Source organism: Oryx dammah, unplaced genomic scaffold, assembly GCF_014754425.2.
Source record: "Oryx dammah isolate SB20612 unplaced genomic scaffold, SCBI_Odam_1.1 HiC_scaffold_23, whole genome shotgun sequence".
In the NCBI taxonomy this organism is placed as follows: Eukaryota; Metazoa; Chordata; class Mammalia; order Artiodactyla; family Bovidae; genus Oryx; species Oryx dammah.
The window spans coordinates 80,269,147-80,275,146 of NW_024070207.1; positions in this window are offsets into that span (position 1 = coordinate 80,269,147).

The window sequence follows — 6,000 nt, forward strand, 5'->3', positions numbered from 1 at the left end:
ATTCTCATCATCGTCTCTATTACCAACTGCCCAGATTTGAGATCTCATCTATTACCTAGATTACTATAGTACTTTCCTAACTGATCTCCCTATCTTTAGTGTTGTTCCCTTCAAATTCACCTTCCATATCACCACCAGAGTGATTTATTTAAAATTTAATTCTAGATTATAGTTCTGGGTAAGATGGTTAAGTACTCGCTACTCTTTGTCCATCACTGAACACAGTCATAAAACCTGGACAGAATTCACGACACAGCTGTTTGAGAATACTGAAAAGTAAATAGCTGCGGGAAGATTAAAGAAGAACATCAGAATTTGAGAATCCAACAAACCAGTGATGAGTTTCCCACTCCCCCTACCCCATTCCCCAACCTGAACTTAATCCATTTGAAAGTGATTAATGTAGTACAGTCAAAGAGTTCCAGGAGAAGCCCTCTAGTTCTTGTTTGAGAAGTGAGAGAAGGGGGAAAGTCCTCCATTTTCCCCTTTATTTCTCTTCTCTCACATCCCAGCCCTCGGGCAATCATGCAGTGGCAGCAACAGTGGCAGCAGTGAAGCCATCGGAACCAATACTCTTGGAGAGGGGAACCCTTAGTCTCTGTGTGATGAAGCTCTGGCCATGAGAGCAGAACCACTTACTGTTGTTTTTTTCTCTCTCTGTTTTCCCACTGCTTGTTTCGAGATGTGGCACAATTGCAGAAGTGAACAATTTCCAACTGGAGGCCTGAAAGGGAAATCCCAGGGTAGCACTGGTGAGACTGTGGAGAGGTAGGAGTTCAGGAAAATGACCCCATAATGTTTTTTTGTTAATGAGCTCCTGGATGCCTACCACTAACCTGTGCTTATGTTGATTAGATCCCAATGAGCATACCAAAGAACTGATATAACTGACTTTTACCTAGTTTCCAGACTGATCACTTAGTGACACATACCAGACAAATCTGAGTTAACATTTGAAAACTGACATTGAACCACCAGCCCACAGCAAGCTGGTGGGAACATATGGCCTGAACCTAATCAGATTAACTGCTAAAGCAAAAATATTAATGCTTTCCATACTTAGAGTTTTGTAATGTCATATCTAAAATGTCCAGGATATACTCCAGAATTATCAGGTGTAGAAAAAACCACAATGATTTCAAGTTGCATGGCAAATAAATACATTTAAAATTAAAAAAAAATAATTAAAAAACAGCCACAACCAAAGGCTGCAGATGTTGCACTTATCTGAAAAAGACTGTCAATTAACTATTAAAAATTCAAATGGATAGCACAAATACTCTTGGAACAAATGTTAAAATACAAAGCCTAATCAGATAAATAGAAGATATAAAGAAGTAGAAACTAGATGACAACTTTAGAATTGAAAAATGCAGTTGTTGTTTAGTTGCTAAGTTGTGTCTGACTCTTTTGCAACACCATGGATTGTAGCCCCCCAGGTTCCTCTGTCCATGGGGTTTCCCAGGCAAGAATACTGGAGTGGGTTGCTATTTCCTTCTCCAGGGGATCTTCCTGATTCAGGGATCAAACCTGTGTCTCCTGAAATGGCAGGCAAATTTTTTTTTTTTTTTTTTTTTTTACCACTCAGCCACTAGGGAAGCCTGAAAAATACAATAACTGACATTAAAAAAAAAAATCACCAGATGGGCTTAATAGCAGAAGTATGATGTCAGAGGAAAGAGTCAGTAGACTTCATGTTTTAATGAATTTATTTAATTAGAGAAAAATTATTTTATAATATTGTGATGTGTCTTCCCCAATGCTGAAAACCCCTACTACCTCCTTCCTCACCCTATTCCCCTGGGTTGTACCAGAGCACCTGATGAGTGCCCTGCTTCGTGCCCTGCTTCATGCATCGAACTGGCACTGGTCATCTATTTTACATATGGTAATATACATGTTTCAATGCTATTCTCTCAAGTCATCCCAACCTCGCCTTCTCCCACTGAGTCCAAAAGTCTGTTCTTCATGTCTGTGTCTCTTTTGCTGCCTTGCATGTAGAATCGTCAGTACCATCTTTCTTTCTTTTTTTTAAATTTATTTATTTTAGTTGGAGGCTAATTACTTTACAATATTGTATTGGTTTTGCCATTTATCAACGTGAATCTGCCACAGGTGTACACGTGTTCCACATCCTGAACCCCCCTTCCCACCTCCCTCCCCATCCCATCCCTCTGGGTCATCCCAGTGCACCAGCCCCAAGCATCCTGTATCATGCATCGAACCTGGACTGGCGATTTGTTTCATATATGATAGTATACATGTTTCAATGCCATTCTCCCAAATCATCCCACCCTCTCCCTCTCCCTCAGAGTCCAAAAGACTGTTCTATGCATCTGTGTCTCTTTTGCTGTCTCGCATACAGGGTTATCATTACCATCTTTCTAAATTCCATACATATGTGTTAGTATATTGTATTGGTGTTTTTCTTTCTGGCTTACTTCACTCTGTATAATAGGCTCCAGTTTCATCCACCTCATTAGAACTGATTCAAATGTATTCTTTTTAGTGGCTGAGTAATACTCCATTGTGTATATGTACCACAGCTTTCTTATCCACTCATCTGCTGATGGACATCTAGGTTGCTTCCAAGTCCTGGCTATTATAAACAGTGCTGCGATGAACACTGGGGTACACGTGTCTCTTTCAATTCTGGTTTCCTCTGTGTGTGTGCCCAACAGTGGGATTGCTGGGTCATACGGCAGTTCTATTTGCAATTTTTAAAGGAATCTCCACACTGTTCTCCATAGTGGCTGTACTAGTTTGCATTCCCACCAACAGTGTAAGAGGGTTCCCTTTTCTCCACACCCTCTCCAGCATTTATTGTTTGTAGATTTTTGGATAGCAGCCATTCTGACTGGCTGAGATGGTACCTCATTGTGGTTTTGATTTCATTTCTCTAATAATGAGTGATGTTGAGCATCTTTTCATGTGTTTGTTAGCCATCCGTATGTCTTCTTTGGAGAACTGTCTGTTTAGTTCTTTGGCCCATGTTTTGATTGGGTCATTTATTTTTCTGGAATTGATCATAAACTAGATCACAAAGAAGCAACAGTTTTTCAAGTGTTGAAAGGTTTATCAGTTTGGATATACAGCAAGAAAATATCCCTCAGGAATGAAGGTGAAATTTAGAACACAATTTTAGATAGAGGAAAGCTAAGAAAATTCATAGCAAGCAGACCTTGTGGAAAAGAATTGCTAAAGGAATTTCTTTATCAATTCAGTTCAGTCGCTCAGTCATGTCCAAGTCTTTGCATCCCCATGGACTACAGCACTCCAGGCTTCCCTGTCCATCACCAACTCCCGGAGCTTGCTGAAACTCGTCCATCGAATGGATGGTGGTTGTTTGATGGTGGTGTTGCCATCTAACCATCTCATCCTCTGTTGTCCCAGTCTCCTCCTGCCTTCAATATTTCCCAGCATCAGGGTCTTTTCCAATGAGTCAGTTCTTTGCATCAGGTGGCCAAAGTATTGGAGCTTCAGCATCAGTCCTTCCAATGAATATTCAGGACTGATTTCCTTTAGGATTGACAGGTTTGATGTGCTTGAAGTCCAAGGGACTCTCAAGAGTCTTCTCCAATGCCACAGTTCAAAAGCATCAATTCTTTGGTGCTCAGCTTTTTTTTTTGTTTTTTTTTTTTTTTTTTGTGGTCTTGGACCATCTGTCACATCCATACATGACTACTGGAAAAACTATAGCTTTGACTAGGTGGACCTTTGTCAGTAAAGTAACATCTCTGCTTTTTAATATGCTGTCTAGGTTGGTCATAGATTTTCTTCCAAGGAGCAAGCATCTTTTAAATTCAATGCTGCAGTCACCATCTGTAGTGATTTTGGAGCATAAGAAAATAAAGTCTGTCACTGTTTCCACTGTTTCTCCATCTGTTTGCCCTGAAGTGATGGGACTAGATGCCATGATCTTTGTTTTTTTTTTTTTTTTCAATTTTGAGTTTTAAGCCAGAAAATCTCTTCTCTCCTCTTTCAGTATCATCAAGAGGCTCTTTAGTTCCTCTTTGCTTTCTTCTGTAAGGGTGGTGGCATCTGCATATCTAAGGTTATTGATATTTCTCTGGGCAGTCTTGATTCCAGCTTGCACTTCATCCAGTCTGGCATTTCACTTGATGTACTCTGCATATAAGTTAAATAAGCAAGGTGACAATATACAGCCTTGACACACTCCTTTCCCAATTTGGAACCAGTCCATTGTTCCATGTTAGATTTTTAACTGTTGCTTCCTGACCTGCATACGGATTGCTCAGGAGGCAGGTAAGGTGGTCTTGTTTTCCAATCTCTTGAAGAATTTTCTACAGATTGCTGTGATCCACACAGTCAAAGGCTTTGGCATAGTCAATAAAGCAGAAGTAGATGTATTTCTGGAACTCTTGTTTTTTCCATGATCCAACAGATGTTAGCAATTTGATCTCTAGTTCCTCTGCCTTTTCTAAATCCAGTTTGAACACTTGGAAATTCTTGGTTCACGTACTGCTGAAGCCTGGCTTGGAGAATTTTGAGCGTTACTTTCCTAGCATGGGAGATGAGTGCAATTGTGTGGTAATTTTCAGCATTCTTTGTCGTTGCCTGTCTTTGGGATTAGAATGAAAACTGACCTTTTCCAGTCCTGTGGCCACTGCTGAGTTTTCCAAATTTGCTGACATATTGAATGTAGGTCTCTAACAGCATCATCTTTTAGGATTTGAAATAGCTCATCTGGAATTCCATCACCTCCCCTAGCTTTGTTTATAGTGATGCTTCCTAAGGCCCACTTGACTTCGAACTCCAGGATGTCTGGCTCTAGGTGAGTGATCAAACCATCGTGATTATCTTTGTCAGGAAGATCTTTTTTGTACAGTTCTTCTCTGTATTCTTGCCACCTCTTCTTAATATCTTCTGCTTCTGTTAGGTCCATACCATTTCTGTCCTTTATTGAACCCATCTTTGCATGAAGTGTTCCCTTGGTAGCTCTAATTTTCTTGAAGAGATGTCTAGTCTTTCCCATTCTATTGTTTTCCTCTATTTCTTTGCATTGATCACTGAGGAAGGCTTTCTTATCTCTCCTTGCTATTCTTTGGAATTCTGCATTCAGATGGGTATATCTTTCCTTTTTTCATTTGCCTTTAGCTTCTCTTCTTTTCTCAGCTATTTGTAAGACCTACTCAGACAACCATTTTGCCTTTGGCATTTCTTCTTCTTGAGGATGGTTTTGATCACTGCCTCCTATACAATGTTTCAAATCTCTGTCCATAGTTCTTCAGGCACTCTATCAGATCTAATTGCTTAAATCTAATTGTCACTTCCATTGTATAATCTTAAGGGATATGATTTAGGTCATACCTGAATGGTCTAGTGGTTTTCCCTACTTTCTTCAATTTAAGTCTGAATTTTGTAATAAGGAGTTCACGATCTGAACCACAGTCAGCTCCTGGTCTTGTTTTGCTGAATGTATAGAGCTTCTCCATCTTCGGCTGCAAAGAATATAATCAGCCTGATTTCAGTGTTGACCATCTGGTGATGTCCACATGTAGAGTCATCTGTTTTATTCTTGGAAGAATGTGTTTTCTATGACCAGTGCGTTCTCTTGACAAAACTCTGTTAGCCTTTGCCCTGCTTCATTCTGCACTCCAAGGCCAAACTTGCCTGTTACTCTAGGTATCTTTTGACTTCCTTCTTTTTCCTATCCCCTGTGGTGAAAATGACATCTTTTCTTGGTGTTAGTTCTAGAAGGTCTTGTAGGTCGTCATATAACTGTTCAGCTTCAGCTTCTTTAGCATTAGTGACTGGGGCATAAATTTGGATTACTGTGATATTGATGATTTGCCTTGGAAACAAACAGAGATCATTCTTTCATTTTTGAGATTGCACCCAAGTACTGCATTTTGGACTCTTTTATTGACTATGAGGGCTACTACATTTCTTCTAAGGGATTCTTGCCCACAGTAGTATATACAATGGTCATCCAAATTAAGTTCTCCCATTCCAGTCCATTTTATTTCAGTGATTTCT